Source organism: Orcinus orca, chromosome 13, assembly GCF_937001465.1.
Source record: "Orcinus orca chromosome 13, mOrcOrc1.1, whole genome shotgun sequence".
Taxonomy (NCBI): Eukaryota; Metazoa; Chordata; class Mammalia; order Artiodactyla; family Delphinidae; genus Orcinus; species Orcinus orca.
The window spans coordinates 37,280,250-37,295,352 of NC_064571.1; the positions used below are offsets into that span (position 1 = coordinate 37,280,250).

The window sequence follows — 15,103 nt, forward strand, 5'->3', positions numbered from 1 at the left end:
GTAAGGAGGCTCTAGAGGTTTCCAGATTTCCAGTCCTCCTTCCCCTCTTCCCCACCATCTAACCCATCGCTCAAGTTTAATGATTCTACCTCCATTCCCTTTTTGCCATTCTCTCTGCTACTGACTTCTTGCAGAACCTCATCGTCCTTCAGTGGGAATGTTGCCAAGCACCTTGGAAGAGTCTCCTTGTCCCTCACCTCTCACTCCCCAAGCCTTCCTCCACATCGCTGCCAGTGGAATTGCCTCAAAACACAGGTCCGATACTGTCACTTTTCTAGACAGCTTTAATGTGCCAGACGCTGGGGAGATTGAAAAATGATAAAGAGGTGACCTTTGCCCTTGAGGAACTCACAGTCCAGTGAGAGGCACACAACAGCAGTGACCTGCAGCACCAGGTTATGTGTGCCACCCCAGAGCGGGGCACCAACCTCTGCTAATTACAAGGGGAGTGTAGAAGGAGCCCTTTAGCAATGCCAAGGAGGGAAACAGAAGGACATTACACCATGCCTGGGCCTTAACAGATGAGAAGCAATTCTCTGGAAAAGAAAAGAGCATTTGAGGTTGGGAGAACCACCTGGGTCCATTTATTTCAGTCCAGGAAGATGGGCTGACCCTCCTGGCACACTAGAGGGGACTCCATCTCTCAGCAGCAGACTCACATTAGCCCAACTCACAATGACTGATGTAAACATTTCAATTTGAATTTTTAAAAACTAGATGATTTTTAGAGCAGTTTTAGATTCGCAGCAAAACTGAGTAGAAGGTACAGAGTGTCCCCATATATCCTCTGTGTCCACATACATGCTGCCTCCCTTATATCAAAATCCTCCACCAGAGTGATACATTTGTCACAATCTATGAACCCATATCGACACATCATAATCACTCAAAGTAGTCCATAGTTTACCTTAGGGTTCACTCTTGGTGTTGTACATTCTATAGGTTTTGACAAATATGTAATGACATGTATTATACAGAATATCATATAATATCATATAGTATAGTATTATACGGAGTAGTTTCACTGCCCTAAAATTCCTCTGTGTTGCACCTATTCATCCCTCCCTCCCACAATCCCTGGCAGCCACTGATGTTTTTATTGTCTCCATAGTTTTGCTTTTACTAGAATGTGATAGAGTTGAAGTCACACACTGTTAGCTTTTTCAGGTTGGCTTCTTTCATTTAGTAATATGCATTTAAGGTTCCTCCATGTCTTTCCATGGCTTGAATGCTCATATCTTTTTTTTTTTTTTTTTTTTGCGGTACACAGGCCTCTCACTGTTGTGGCCTCTCCCATTGAGGAGCACAGGCTCCGGACGCGCAGGCCCAGCGGCCATGGCTCACGGGCCCAGCCGCTCCACGGCACGTGGGATCCTCCCGGACCAGGGCATGAACCCGTGTCCCCTGCATCGGCAGGCAGACTCTCAACCACTGGGCCACCATGGAAGCCCTGAATGCTCATATCTTTTTAGCACCAGATAATATTCCTTATCTGGATATAACACAATTTTTTTTTAATCCATTCACCTACTAAAGGATATCTTGGTTGCTTCCAAGTTTAGGCAATTATGAATAAAGTTGCTGTAAACATTCCTGTGCAAGTTTTTGTGTGGACATGAGTTTTCAGTTCATTTGGGCAAATATCAACATTGCTGGATCATATGGTAAAAATAGTCTTAGCTTCATAAGAAACTGCCAAACTGTTTTCCAAAACAGCCGTACTATTTTGCATTCCACCAGAAATGAATGAGAGTTCCTGTTGCTCCACACCCTCACCACCATTTGGTGTTGTTCAGCTTGAATTTGAAACAAGAAATCTGGGGAATTTCTTGGTGGGCCAGTGGTTAGGACTCTGCGCTCTCACTGCAGGAGTCCAGGTTCGATCCCTGGCAGGGGGACTAAGATCCTGCAAGTCGTGAGGCACGGCTTAAAAAAAAAAAAAGGAAAGAAAGAAAAGAAAGAAAGAAAGAAAGAAAGAAAGGAAGGAAGGAAGGAAGGAAGGAAGGAAGGAAGGAAGAAAGAAAGGAAGAAAGAAAGAAAGAAAGAGAAAGGAAGGAAGGAAGGAAGAAAGAAAGAAAGAAAGAAAGAAAGGAAGGAAGAGAAAGAAAAGAAAGAAAGAACTCTGAATCCCTCACAAGCTGACCGTAGTCTCTGTAGTCTCACGTTTGCTGATTGGATTTCTCTCCCTATGTGCAAAGCTGCTTAGGAAGCCACATGAAAACCAGCAGGTTGCTTGGCAAACAGGAAGGCTGAGCAAGAGGAATTACCTGGATACTCTTCATGGCTGGTATCAGTCCTGGTGGCCTGTGTCCTCAAATCAACTCTTTGGCTTTGTGAGCTGGAAAAGAGATGTTATTTTTCTCATTTCTAAGCTTCTTATTGGTTCATCAATTCTCACACTGATTGTGACTTTCTATACAAAATATAATCAGACTGGGGGGCCATTCCTTCTCTTTCAGGCAGAGATGTTTAACCATTTTTGTGCCATGGACCTCCTTGACTATCTAGTAAAGCCTACAGGACCCCTTTCCTGGATTCCTTTTTGGAATAATGTTTTTAAATGCATAAAATAAAATGAATGGGATTACAAAGGAAACCAAATACACATAGCAACATTTAAATTGTGATATAGTAATGTACACTTCTTCATTAAAATATTAATTAACATGATCTAATGGTGAGTTTAATAGCTACAGTAATTTTGAAAAGATAATAAGTGTTAAAGGTACTCCAAGACATATGCAATGGCTTTTATATGGTTTGAAAATATCTGAGATTTTTACTGCTGACAGAGTCATAGGTACTGCTGATATTACTGTATTTGTTGTTTGCATTCAAAATGGAGTGGAATGCTAAATTTCAATTATACGTTAGGAAAAAGAGATATGTTAAATTTTTCCCATTTGTGTTCATTGAGCCCCTGACTTTTACCCTCGGGCCTCCAGATTCAGAACCCCTGCTTTAAGCATATCTTTGCCTGCCTCTGTTGTATGTGGTTTTACCATTTCATTTTCTCCTCTTTCCAAGTTCTTACTTGCACAGGAGCTTCTCTTCCAGGAAGCCTTCTCAGACTCATCTGAGCAGGTCCCTTTCCTGTGATTCCTTCCCAAGCACCATGAACTTCTTTTTTCTGATTCTCCTCACAGTTATAATATAGCATTTATTTGTATGTTTTTCCTTTTAAAAATATTAAATGTAACTTTTTTCATGATAATATAAACAATATGTGTTCATTGCAACAATTTTGAACATTACATAAAAGGACAAAGGAGACAATAAAAATCACCCAAACCCCAGCTCTCTGAGATAGCCACTGTTCATATTAGATCAGAATAAACTTGCCTTTATCTCTCCATGTGATGTCTTGATACCTGTTGATCTCCCCTGCTAGACTGTATCCCTACAGGGGCAAGAAACTTGCTGGTATTAAAGGAAAAATAAAATCTAAGGGCCCAGAGGTTGAGCACTGAATGGATTTTTAAATTTTTTTCTTCTTTGCCAAGAGTCTGATCCATCACAAAATCTGGACGATGGGGGATGAGGATGGGGGAGGGAAAATGAAGTCAGTCTTTTATTTTTATTTATTTATTTAATTTTTTTACAAGTCTTTTAAAACATTAATTAATTATATATATATTTTTTTATTGTTTATTTTTGGCTGCCTTGGGTCTTCGTTGCTGCGCACGGGCTTTCTCTAGTTGCAGAGAGCAGGGGCTACTCTTCGTTGCAGTGCGTGGGCTTCTCATTGCAGTGGCTTCTCTTGTTGCAGAGCACGGGCTCTAGGTGCACAGGCTTCAGTAGTTGTGGCTCGCAAGCTCTAGAGTGCAGGCTCAGTAGTCGTGGTGCACGGGCTTAGTTGCTTCGCGGCATGTGGGATCTTCCTGGACCAGGGCTCGAACCCATGTCCCCTGCATTGGCAGGTGGATTCTTAACCACTGCGTCAACAGGGAAGTCCTGAAGTAAGTCTTTTAAAAGCAAAAACCCACTCATCATCTCTGTCCCATATTAGCTATCGAATTAGTGCTGGGTTTTTCAGTTGGGCAAATACTGGGCTGTGCAGGGTGCCCAATCTGGGCTTCAGGTGTCCAGCTGCCTTCTCTGGTACTCAGGTCTGACCCCTGTCAGCAGGCTGGGTGGCTGGTTCAGTCTTCATCACTGATGTCTGCTCTCCCACAGTGCCTGGCATGTAGGAGATGCTCAGTAAATACCTGCTGAATTTCTATCCACTTTATTCCCTACATGTTCCACTTTGTGATACTCATTGAAAGCCCCTCCTTTATCTCTTTGACACTGCCCACTCCTGGTTATTTCAAGTAATCGACTTTCCTTCTTTCCTCTCTGAGATACTTTGAGCGCTCCTCATTAAGTTTTTCTATACCACTGAATCAGTGGTGATTCCATATCATTCTTCATTCATTTGAAATCTACGAAGCGGTTACTTCATACAGGGCAACAGGCCGAGCTTCTCTCCCTGAAGTCTCCCTGGTAACTAAGGAGGCTGTTTGCTGGCTGCTAAGAACTGAAGAGGGAAATTAAAATTAGAAGTTCTTATCGTCCTCAGGCCTTCCCAGATCACTCTCTCTAAAAAGCGTCTCTTCTCCCAAACACACCATGCTCTATTTCAGCCCCTTGTGAGCTTTCTTCATAACACATCTGCACTTGTCAGTATTTTCTACTTACTTGGCTTTTGTCCTTCTCCCCAACTAAAATAACAACTCATTGAGAGCAGAGACAGTGTGCCTGCTGTCATATCTCCACCTCCCAGGACACAATAGATGGCATATCACAGGTGCCCAGTAAACATTTATTGATGGAACTTAAAATGAATGAATGATTAAGTAATTTCTCATACAGAGTCCTCATTCTCATCATAGGCTAGGAGGCTTCCCGGCTGGGTCTGGGATTTCGTGTGCATGTCTGTCCTCATTGCAGAAAACCGATCTGCACTAATGTCTGCCTAACCCCTTCCACTTTCCCCTCTCCTCTTCATCACGGGTGTTCTAATAATTCAGCGTCGTTTTTGTGCTCATGACGTATTTTCAATTCCTGACTATTTGGTTGTGCACTTGAAGAAATTAAAAGATTCAAAACAAGGCTAAAGACATGAACAGTGATTACAAAACAATGTTTCACAGTAATTACAAAATTATCTACTGTTCCCATGGTGGTTATCATCACTTTACTTCCCTGACCATACATCTACATACATCTATCCATATTCTAGCATTAGATGTAACTTCTTTAGTATTTAAGGTATTTCCAGCAAGTTGTGCAGACACAAGTTGTGTCCACACCAAGTTGCAATACTCATTGACTGACACTGTTGTGGTGATTGTATGTTACATTGTAGCAAAAATACATGTTATTCGTGATTCTGAACTCACCCACCTATGCAGGGTTTGCAGCTCACCACTTGCACATTATGGTGCCGGTCTATTTTTTTTTTTTTTTTTTAATTTGGCTGCGCCAGGTGAGCTCCTTAGTTGCGGCATGCATGTGGGATCTAGTTCCCTGACCAGGGATGGAACCCGGGCCCCTTGCATTGGGAGCACGGAGTCTTATCCACTACACCACCAGGGAAGTCCCTGGTGCTGGTCTATTGACTATCAGTCTTCTGATGCTTGGCTTGACTCAAATGCAAGAGAGCTGCTGTTGACACATATGGGTTCCTCTACTAAATATGTACCTATAAAGTGAGGGTGTGTAACTCTCTGTACATGTGGGCAGTGGTTGCACATCTCCTATTGAGTGTATTTCTAACTGTTAGGTAGAGCCGGGTATTTCTTTCTAACTGTGTAAGTAGCAAAGGGTGGATAAAGGCAACTAAAGTAAGCCAAATTGGCCCTGGTCAAAGCAGGAACTGTACAAAGAACAGGCACAACAGATCTGCCACACACAATAATCAGAGTGAAAGGAGATTAAAAGCCAAGATCAGGGCTTCCCTGGTGGCACAGTGGTTGAGAATCTGCCTGCCAATGCAGGGGACACGGGTTCGAACCCTGGTCTGGGAAGATCCCACATGCCGCGGAGCAACTGGGCCCGTGAGCCATAACTACTGAGCCTGCGCATCTGGAGCCTGTGCTCCGCAGCAAGAGAGGCCGCGACAGTGAGAGGCCCGCGCACTGCGATGAAGAGTGGCCCCCGCTCGCTGCAACTAGAGGAAGCCCTCGCACAGAAATGAAGACCCAACACAGCCAAAAATAAATAAATAAATAAATTAAAAAAAAAAAAAGCCAAGATCAGCCAAGTGTCCAGGAGAGCTCCCTGCAGACTCCACCCACCCACTGTCTCCTAGGAAATCGACCCTTGATGGCCTTCAATTTTAATGAGGTGGTACCAAGACATAAGGAAAGAAATAGTCAACTGAGGCCGGATATTCTGTGGTCAAGATGTGGTGGAGATGAGGGCAGAGCAAAGAGGTGTTTGAGCAGGAGTCTAACACTGGACAGAACAAAGGACACAGAAGACGATGACAGGGTTGTGGTGCGTATGGGTTAGACTGCCCACCACATCGCTGAGGTCAGCTGACTCCGGTTAGGAGTACCCCGAGAGGAAGGATTACACAAGGGTTATTAAGTGGCAATAAAACAGAAGTATTTATATTCATGGCTCTGACCTTTCACTAGGGGTCATCCTAATCTTTATTTATTTATTTGGCTGCACCGGGTCTTAGTTGTGGCATGCGAGACTTTCCTTGTGGTGTGTGGGATATTTAGTTGCGGCATGCAGGATCTAGTTCCCTGACCAGGGATCGAACCCCAGCCTCCCTGCATTGGGAGTGTGGAGTTTTAACTGCTGGACCACCAGGGAAGTCCCTCACTAGGAGTGATCTTGATAGTTGGGTTCCTGCTGGGCTCTAGATGATGATCTTGAGAGTCAGAGCCAGTCATTAAGCACCACTGATATTCCAGGTCTATCCCACATCACCAATGTTTTGTTATTCAAGTGTATTAATACCTCAGTAGTGGCTTAAACAAGCTCCAGCCTCCCCTACCTCTTCTTACTTCTTCTCACTTACCTATGATTTTACATCTTATAAGGTCTTCAACTAAAAAGGATGACCTAAAAGAGTCTGTGAAACCCAAAATAGTTTTACTTCTATACATGTAAGCGCTGGTTTAAGACTTTTTTCTGGGGAGATTAAAATGACAGTAATAGCATAAAATGAGATCTCATAATTTTCTGTAGGGTTGGATTTCAATTAACACTATCTCTGTTTTTGTTTTTTTTTTTGCGGTACGCGGGCCTCTCACTGTCGTGGCCTCTCCCGCTGCGGAGCACAGGCTCCAGACGTGCAGGCCCAGCAGCCATGGCCCACGGGCCCAGCCGCTCCGCGGCATGTGGGATCCTCCCGGACCGGGGCACGAACCCGCGTCCCCTGCATCGACAGGCGGACCCCCAACCACTGCGCCACCAGGGAAGCCCCAATTAACACTATCTCTGAAAGCACCATCGCTCATACCATTAGTTATCAAGAATTAACTCTAGTAGAATGAGAAGAATAAAACACAGTTACAGATATAAATTACGCCTGCATTTCAAATTTAATATTGACGAGAGGTCATTAAAAGAAAATAGAGTTATTGTTACCAGATATTCCTGAGTTATTTTACCATGGGAAAAATTGCAAAGTTTTATATATTGAAATTCATAAATGCTAAGAAACCAAAAAAAGTTTGTTGAAAGCTAAATATAAGTTATTTTTAATAATACACAGATAGATGGATGGATTAGAGTAGAAATCAGAAGTGGAGAATTAGATAGCTATAGCTGTTTAAACCAAAAGAAAGAAAAGACTTCACTCACTCATTGTTAACTAGGTAGTGTAGGGAAACTAAGCAATTCAGAGTAGCAACACTGTGATGGAGTCTTTCTAAATTCTTGGTCTTCGTCACGCCAAATTTACTAATTTCCCTCTTGTGTTCTACTGGGCATAGGAAAAAAGTGGATTCAATTTCAAAACCAAGTCATCACATCAACAGTTTTGAAACCAAGTTTTATAATTTAATGGCTGATTTCCTCACAGTTTACCAAAACACCAGCTTTTGACCTATTTATTTCTTTCATTTAGGTATAATAAAAGACTATAAAGAGTCTTGAACCTATTCTACACTTGTGAGTTAAATGAAGTTTCTTCTTTTTTTTTAATCTTTGATTACTCCATACACCTAAACAAGGTTATGAGACATAGCCCTATTTGAACACCATTCATTTATTTTTTTTTTGTATAAAAGCATGGACATTTAGAGCTAAAGGGATCTTAGAAATAAACTAGTCTGTATTAGTTAGGGGTATGGGGTTTGCAATTGACAGAAAACAAACTCGAACCAGCTTATGCAAAAAGGAAATTTGATTGGAATCAACCTTAGTGTCTCATTTAACTGCAGGCCAGGCAGTATACACGGGTCTCAAAGACACGTGATCGAAATGCCACCAGAATGATCTGTCTCTTACCTCTGCTTTTCACTGCATGTTAGCTCTTAAACTTCACGTGGCAGAACCAGGACTGCCAAGTGGTCCTGAGCCCCATTCTACACGCTTTACCCAGAGATGTTGACTATTTTCCCAGTTCCAGCTCAACAACAAAAACAAAAATCTCAAGCAAGCTTTCTGACTGGTCCAGGTTTGGTCAGGTGCTGACTCCTGAACTAATCAACTATGGCCAGGGAGGTGGAGTCCTATAAGAAAATGGAGGTCCAATACTTGGGGTGTGGGAGAGAAACAGTTCCCAGAAGAAGAGAGGGAGATGATGGGCAGACCTCCCTCCCCCCGCAAAAAAAAATCCACTCTGACTCATTTTACAGATGTGGAAATTTAGGCTCAGAGAAATTAAGAGACTTACTCAAAGTTACAACTTGTACTTAAACTTGGCTCATCTGGCAGCCAGTCAAACGCTTGCCTCATTCCCCCACACTGCTGCTCGTTCTGTGGAAGCTTCATTTGCTCTTTCAGCAGGAAGGGTGTGGGCTGGGGGTGAAGGGGGGTGGAATTAAGGGTCTTATATTATGCTTAAACTTCTTTCCAGTCTTTTGCTAAAGTTCTAACTTTACAAGTCTTTCTGTTGTCTGGCTTTGCTTTATTTTCTTAGCTGGGGAATGTACACCTGAAGCGGGAATCCCCCTGTTGCCTTCCGCCTCCGTCAGTCTCAGGGGGCTCATCCTCTGTCAAGTTGAAGTCGAACAATTATCACAATAACAGCTTACACCAGAGAGAGGACTTACAGTATGCCAGGGACTGTGCTTTTGATCCATTCTCTCATTTAAGCCTCGTAACAGCCCTATGAGAGAAGCACTAGTACCATCATCATCCCATTTTGCAGATAAGAAAACTGAGGCAGAGAGGGGTTAATTGACTTGTCTAAAGTCATAGAGCTGGGAAAGGATGTAGGTAGGATTTGAACCCAGGCAGTTTGACTCCAGAGACATTGCTAGACAAACATCTCCAGCCTGTGCTGCTCCCATGAAGCCCTGAGCATGTCTGGTACTCCTCAGATGCCTGCTGACCTAGAGTTGGCTCATCTCTGGAGCTGTTGCCAACCTGTTTAGGCTTTGGAGCTAGACTAGGGTTTGAGTCCTGGTCTACTGCTCACTAGCCTTGTGACTTTGGGCAAATAAGCTCTTAGCTATTACTCTGTGTCTTCGTTTTCGTATGTGTAAAGGGAGGGTGGTAATATCTGTCCCGAAGTCTTGTGAAGATTAAATGAGATACGGTGTTAGAGCTGATAGCAGAGTGCCTAGCATAAAGTAAATTTCAATAAGGTCAATTTAGTTTTGAGTCTTAATCCTGGTGGCTGGGCCTGACCTTTGGGCTCCCAAATCCTCACAACTTTTTGAAGGGTATGAGGGTGGCTTATGTGAATAGGCTTGTTCAAGAAGCTTGCTCTTGATCCACTTTCAACCTGGGCCCTGGCTGGAGGAAAGTGGGTTTGGTAAGTCAGAAAGGCAGGCGAAAGTGGTGACAGGAGGGAGGAGACCCCTGCCCTCCACAGATGGTGCTGAAAAAGACAAAGCTGCCAGTTACCCTCTACTCCCTTCTCATCAGTCAGGGGACTCTTTTTCTCCTTTGGATGTTGTTGGGTTTTGTTTTGTTTTTTTTCCTTTTGTCATGGCTGCGCCAAGTTTATTTCTGATATTATCTGATTTGTTCTATGTTCAGGCCCCTCCCAACCTGAGGGTCAGCGCTGGCAGAACAAAATGCCTCCACATCTGTGTAATGATTGCCCAACTCCAACCTCACCTCCAGCCACTCACATCCATTCTCACCTCCAAATATTTTAGCCACAAAAGGTATGCTTTTTGTTAAAACTTTAACCAATCTTTTGCCTGGCTTTTTTTCAGGTCCCAAATCTAGGAGCTGTTTCTGATTAGTGTGGTTGATAAAGGGTTGTACTTTGTACTCCAGACCAGACTCAAGAGGAAAGAGGCAAGTGGTCAGCCATTCCACAGATGGGAACAAGTGCGAAGAGATGACCAAGGAGATGACATTTAATGGGTGAGTGAAAGATGCCAGTGTCCTGACTTTCAAATATGGTACGATCAAAGTTTTGCTTTAAAATAAGTGTGTGTATGTGTGTTTGTGTAGAATCCATATTCAGAGACCTAATTTGAAAATTAAAAAGATATTATTTTTCCCTGCTTTCCCTGCATGCCTTTTTATTTTAAGTTAGCAGCCCAGCACCCAGGACATTACAGAGGTTTGTGATTTCTTCAGCTAAGACGGCTTGACCTATACATAAGTAGAAAAATCCCAGCTAGTCCAGACTCACTGAAAGTGGAACTACAACACATTTCCCTGAGATAAAACGCTGTGGAATCCTCTTGGTTTTTTCCAGGAAACCCTGAGTCCTTAATGGGACAGAACTTAAGGCAATGGGAACCAAAAAATCATACAAATGTAGTTACCTGTGAAAGAAAAACAAAGGAAAAGAAAGAATTGAAGGGAGCAGATTATGAGAAAGATTGAAATAAAATCAACACATAAGAAAGGGCAGGGGAACCCAGTGGAGGCACCAATCAGAAGGGAGAAGGAACTGCAGGACACGCGCGCCAGCGAGCACACACACACAAACACACACACTTTCAAGAAAAGGTACAAAGGGAACAAAACTGTATGTTGTGGAAGAGAGGGAGGGAGGGAGAGAAGAAAAAAGAGAAAGAGAGAGAGGGAGAGAGGCAGATTGAAATCTCAAGATCTAGACCGGGTCAAGCTGGAAGAACAGGCAGAGTAAGACCAGAGACTGGGTGGGGAATCCCAGAACGATCTGTTTACAAAAAGATAGGCCTATGGAAATTCCACAAGTGACTTTTGAGATTCAAATCCGAAATAGAGAAGGACCCAAATCACACGCTGTCTGTGTGTATTTTAACCGCCTAATGAGGTACCATCTAGACTAGCGGAAATTCTCCCCGGCCTTGAACAGAAGCTTTCAGATTTTAGATTTCAAAAGACCTAAATATCCTCCACGTGGCCTCCGACAGTGCCCGGGGGGGCCGGCCAGCAGCCGCGGTCCTAACCTTCAGGGAGACCCGCGGGAGCGCGCGCCGCGCGGGGGCCGCCCCCTCGGAACTCCCCTCGCATTGTCTGTGCGCCCTGGAGTCTCCGCTTCCCAGGCGCGCTCCAGGTTATTGTTCTCCCTTCGCCCGCAGGGGAGGAGGGTGGGAAGAGGGCGGCGGCGGCGCGAGGCTGCCACCCGGGCAGGGGCGCCTCGGTCCTGGGACCGTGCACCCGGGGGTGGGTCCGATGCCACCTGAGGCTGGGGGGATGCGGGGGCCGCCGAACGCCTCCCTGGACCCCTTCCCCTTCCCTTCCCGCAGGTCCCCAGATCCTGGGCGCGAGCCGGGCGCGGGCCGGCCGGGCCGGGAGCAGGAAGGCGGCGGGCGTCCGGTGCCGCGCTGTGGCTCCCGCGGCCGCCCGGGCTCTCGCAGCTCGAGGGAGGGACGCTATGACGCACCCTCTCGGTATTAGAACACTTCACCTTCTATTAATAGACACTCCTCCGACCGCAGACCTAGCTCGCCCTCGCTCTCCTTCCCTCCTTCGTGAAGGAAGGGAGGAAAAATCCTACCTAGAATGGAAGCTTCTAATAGGCAGTGTTAAGGAAGAATTCTATTTTGCACATTCCTTTATAATTCCAGCTACTAATTGCAGATCTAGGGAGCGCTCTTTGGCACAGGGAATTCCCCGATTTTCTGAAGCTTTAACACCTACACGACCTTATTTTACATGTCTCCTAAACATGTCAAATAAATTCGTCTCTTGTGAGTTCATGAAATATTCGCCAAGAATTTGCTCAAACTGGGTAAGACGCAAACCCACTGAATTCAGAGAAAGGATGTTTCTAGCTGACTTTCTGTATTTGCTAAAACCCAGCAATTCTAACCATAAAATTTATTTGGGAGGGGAAGCATATACAGGGAAAACATTGCAGATTTCAAACAAAAGCAAAGTTTGTCTTAGGGTTTTTTTTTTTTTTTAATTGGGGCTTTTGGATGCTTTTAGCTGTACACCATCCATGTAATTATAGGTGATTAAAAATAATTCTTACCAAGTCATAGTAACATTTGCAATAATTAAAACGGGATTTTTTTAAACTGTAATTTATTTCTCATAATTTGGTTGTTTGTGCTGCAGTCAGCACTAAAAAGGAAGACTGATCACTATCTTTCATCTTGGTTTCTATTCAGTTTCACTTTCTAAACTCCAGAGTAGACCAAAGAAATACTGCCCTTTACATTTATTAACAAAAAAGATATATGTATGTAGATATAGGCTTTTTTTTTTTTTTTTTTGCGGTACGCAGGCCTCTCACTGTTGTGGCCTCTCCCGTTGCGGAGCACAGGCTCCGGACGCGCAGGCTCAGTGGCCATGGCTCACGGGCCCCGCCGCTCCGCGGCATGTGGGATCTTCCCGGACCGGGGCACGAACCCGTGTTCCCCGCATCGGCAGGCGGACTCTCAACCACTGCGCCACCAGGGAAGCCCTAGGCATTTTTAATATGCCTTTTTAAGAGACTTTTTTTTTAGAGCAACAAAATTGAGAGGGATGTACGGAGATTTCCCATATAACCTCTGCCCCTACATGGGCATAGCCTCCCCCGTTACCAACATCACTCACCAGAGTGGTACATTTTTTTTTTACCAAGGGTGAGTCTACATTAACGATTCATAGTCATCCAAAGTCCACAGCTTACCTTAAGGTTCATTCTTGGCATTGTACATTCTATGGGTTTGGACAACTGTATAACAACATACATTCATCTTTATAATATCATACAAGGTCTTTTCAATGCTCTAAAAATCCTCTAAGCTCTGTAGAGGCCCATTTTTAAAAGCCTAGCTAAACCGCAGTTTGGTTACCATGCAGGCAATTCTAAGAACGCAGAATATCCAATGTGCCATTCTTGCTAACACCTAGTGTATAAAGTGAGGGGTATCTGTAAAAACAATATAGTTGGCCCTTGAACAAAATGAGGGGGTCGGAACACTGACCCTCCCACCCTCTGTGCAGTCAAAAATCCGAGTATAATTTAGAGTGGGCCTTTCATATCCCCATGGGGTTCCTCTGTATCCAAGTTTCTGTATCCGTGGATTCAACCAACCACAATCCTGTAGTACTATTGAAAGAAATCCTCCTATAAGCACACCCATACAATTCAAACCTGTGTTGTTCAAGGGTCAACTGTATTAAACATGATTTTGCTGTGGAAAAATCATGCCCTCTTACTGTAGAAGCATTTAATAAAGTTTAAGAATGACCACAGTAGCAATTGTTACAGTGCATTATAAAATACCCATTTGATAGTAGGTCCCCCTGTGAAAGACAATTTGGCAATAGCCATCACATTTTTAAATGTATATAACCTTGAGGGCTTCCCTGGTGGCACAGTGGTTAAGAATCCACCTGCCAATGCAGGGGACACTGGTTCAAGCCCTGGTCCAGGAAGATCCCACATGCCGCAGAGCAACTAAGCCCATGCACCACAACTACTGAGCCTGTGCTCTAGAGCCCGCGAGCCACAACTACTGAAGCCGGCGCGCCTAGAGCCCGTGGTCCGCAACAAGAGAAGCCACTGCAATGAGAAGCCCATGCACCGCAACGAAGAGTAGCCCCTGCTCACCGCAACTAGAGAAAGCCTGCGCACAGCAATGAAGACCCAACGCAGCCAAAAATAAAATAAATAAATTTTAAAAAATGCTTTAAATATATATACCCTTGGTTCCAGCAATTCCACTCTTGCGAGTATATGCTACAGACACAGTACACACTTGTGAAGTCATTGGTTGTTGCGGTGTTTGTACTAACAAAAGGTTAGAAACAATATAAATGTCCTACAATTATGGTACTATATCCATATACATCCATATTACATAGCCTTGAAGAAGATTAAAGCAACCTTTTTTGGTACTGATAGTGAAGTATGTTTAAGATACACCGTTAAGTGAAAAAAGAAAGATGCAGAAGCAGTGTAAAATACTATCAGTTACATTACAAAAATAAATGTAATGCATATATTAACTTTTATATATATCAAATGTATATTTATATGGAAATATTTATGAAACTGATAGCAATGTTTGCCTCCTGGGAGGTAACTAGGAGGCTAGGATGGGAGAGAAACTTATTTTCTCTTATCTATCTTTTTGTATCTTTGAATTTTGTTCCATGAGCATGCATCATCTATTAGCAAATGTTAGCCTAAAAATACCTTTAAATTCCTTTCTAAATTTACCCACATATGATAGATCTCTCTTTAATTTGTAGACGTTCCATATTTGGGATTATTATCATTTTAGAGAAGTTTACTCTGATGAAACAAAACTAAACTAAACTAAAGTAAGCTAAGCTTTTATCCTCAGCACCCTTTTATCTTAGCTCTACCTGATCTGTGAATCATCATAGAAATGCTTTGCCCAGAGGCTGCTAGAACTCTACTACCTGCATTTTAAAAAAAGGTTCTCAGTTGTTGATATATTTTTTCTCTATTCTTGTGGCATGTTATGAATGGGAGTAATGGCAGAGTTAAAGGTCTATTGAGTATCTACTATAAAATAATTACTTAAAGAGATTTATAACTCATCCATTTTATTTTGCACCAGACTGTCAC

At 43.5% G+C, this 15,103-nt stretch overlaps 1 long non-coding RNA gene across 12 annotated transcripts in view; it reads right to left on the reverse strand.

The window, feature by feature from the left end:
* Window positions 1-15,103, reverse strand: part of LOC117196918 (uncharacterized) — a 102,275-nt gene that overhangs the window by 69,041 nt on the left and 18,131 nt on the right. For all 12 annotated transcript variants that reach the window (XR_007471091.1, XR_007471088.1, XR_007471090.1 and 9 more), the window contains exon 4: window positions 2,268-2,338. This is a non-coding gene — a long non-coding RNA (uncharacterized LOC117196918). The remainder of the gene's footprint in view (window positions 1-2,267; window positions 2,339-15,103) is intronic.